At 44.8% G+C, this 2378-nt stretch overlaps 1 non-coding gene across 1 annotated transcript; it reads right to left on the bottom strand.

The window, feature by feature from the left end:
- Positions 1–623: 623 nt before the first annotated feature.
- On the bottom strand, positions 624–760 carry LOC117352811. The gene has a single exon (XR_004537865.1). It is a non-coding gene; the product is annotated as a U4 spliceosomal RNA (small nuclear RNA).
- Between the last annotated feature and the right edge of the window lie 1618 nt (positions 761–2378).

The raw sequence follows: 2378 nt of genomic DNA, 5'->3' as shown, positions 1-2378 counted from the left end.
GCTCAGCTGATGCTAATGAGCCTAGGAGTCTGCTCTGAAAACTATACATGTTACCCAGCTAGGTTAGCTGAAAAGCATGGAACTTTATTTCTAAAGTTTGCTACTTCATTTATCTGCTTTGTGATGCAGTTTGCTTTCATTGTTTGGAAGTTTATTTTCATGGCATTTCTGTTCATTTGAACCCTGGTGAAGAGGACTACCTTTAAAGCAGAGAAAGTCCAGGGAACTGCAATTGTATACCATACTTGAACTTTAAGCCATTCTGACAATTCTGACAGCTGTATAATATTTTTGTTTTATGCTTAATTTTTGCATTCCATAAGGGTGGCTGAAAGTATTCAGATCCCCTGTTCAATAAAGCCTAAATATGTGAATTTGAACAAACCCGAATCGTGTCTCCTTTTTGGCAAAGTATCTCAGTGTGGCCTGGCAGACTAGGCAGGTGCCTAGGTCTGTTTTACCTGAAAAGTCTTCCTCTTTCCTGGTGAAGCCATGCCGACAGGTCAGGATTCAGCACAGCTAAGCCGCCTGCCGGTCAGAGCAGGGGATAGCTGTGTGACAGTATTCATTATTGATTTATTGATTACTTAATGGAAGGGTGGGTGGGATAATGATACTGTATGTATATATTTATAAGATGAAAATGTGTTTTGTGCTTTATTCTTAGATTGTTAATATGTATATTGCAAAAGTTTTCAATAAGCAATAATCGCGCCTCAGTTTAACCTCATTGGCTATGATACTGCCACTGTGCAAAGCAATGGCAACTCATGTTTCCTTTGAGATTAAGCCATGTTCTCAGTATCAAAATACCTAGGTTATATAAAGAAAATATATAACGTTTTCCATGTGAGACACTGCTTGCATTTGCAATAGAAAGGCAAATGCAAGCAGTGTCTCACTTCCGGCTCACCACACAATTGTTTCCTACGTAGTCACCTTTATAGGACCCCCCAGGGACCCCTGAAGAAGACTTTTTGTCGCGCTGCCTCTGAGGAAAGAGGAAGTTGCATCATCAGAGGCGGCCGTGACTCAGCAAAAGCCCCAAGGCTGCCTTCCTGAATCGCTGCACTGGTAAGTAAGGCGAGCTGCTGGGAGTGGAGAAAGCCACTGTCGGACTGGCGACCTCATGCACAAACAAGAGTTGATGGAATTTCAAGTGGCCCTCAATTCCCTACTTCATCAGCAGGCGTGCAAATCCCTTGCTTACTATGAGTACCAACTATATAGATATGGGAATAAGGGGGGGGGAACTACTGGCCCGACTGGTTTCTACCAGGACGGGTCCACGTAGGGTTCAGGCCCTGCGGAATGAGTAGGGGGGAGAGAGTTATAACAGACCCAGAGATTGGAGACATATTTTTTTGCTATTTTAAGAACCTCTATGCCCCCCCCCCCCCCCCCCGGTCAGAGGAGAGAGTAGCGGCAGGGCCCTATTTGGATGGGATAACATTGCCCCGAATCTCTGAGACAGACAGGGAGCATCTGAATGCACCAATAACGCCGGAGGAAGTGTATTGGGCAATAGGGAACAGTCCTCTGCTGAAGGCACCGGGTGAGGATGGCATGCGCATTGAATTTTATAAAATCTTAGGAGAGGAGATCGTCCAGCCGCTCGCTCAGATGTTTAATATTATGGTTGGCGCAGAGGCTTTACCAGAAGGAATGAACACGGTACGCATATTGCTGTTGCCTAAACCACACAAAGACCCTGAAAACACAGGCTCCTATTGTCCTATCTCCTTACTGAATATGGAGGTTAAACTGCTAGCGAAAATCATGGCAAAGAGGATGGCTGCTGTGCTTCCCTCCCTCATCCACGAAGCTCAAGTGGGATTTGTGAAAGGACAAACCATAGCTAAAAATGTAAGAAAATTGTTGCTGTCTTTGGAACAGCGAGCAATGTGCGATCTCCCGTCTGTGCTGGCTAGTTTTGATGCTGAAAAGGCATTTGATAGGGTGCGGTGGTTTTTTCTTTTTGATACTTTAGCGGCCTATGGTTATGATGGTTTTTTTGTGTCGGCGGTGCAAGCATTGTATGCTCTTTCACAGGCTCGAATAGTGTTGAAAGATTTTTAAAGATTTTTAAATGGACCAGTTCCTGACTTCTAGAGGGGTGAGACAGGGTTACCCCTTATCTCTGTTGTTGTTTGTGCTTATATTGGACCCCCTAATTCGGGATATATATACGATGCCATCTAACTGGGGAGATCCCGGAGGACTGGAAAATAGCAAATGTCACGCCTATCTTTAAGAAAGGATCAAGAGGAGACCCGGGAAACTACAGGCCGGTGAGCTTGACTTCGGTTCCGGGTAAGATGATGGAATCACTTATTAAGGACAGCATCTGCGAGCACATGGAAAAAAATGGGCAGCTG

Source organism: Geotrypetes seraphini, chromosome 1 (genome assembly GCF_902459505.1).
Source record: "Geotrypetes seraphini chromosome 1, aGeoSer1.1, whole genome shotgun sequence".
Lineage (NCBI taxonomy): Eukaryota > Metazoa > Chordata > Amphibia > Gymnophiona > Dermophiidae > Geotrypetes > Geotrypetes seraphini.
The sequence above is the reverse complement of the archived record's forward strand: the minus strand, read 5'-3'. Positions and strand labels throughout refer to the sequence as shown.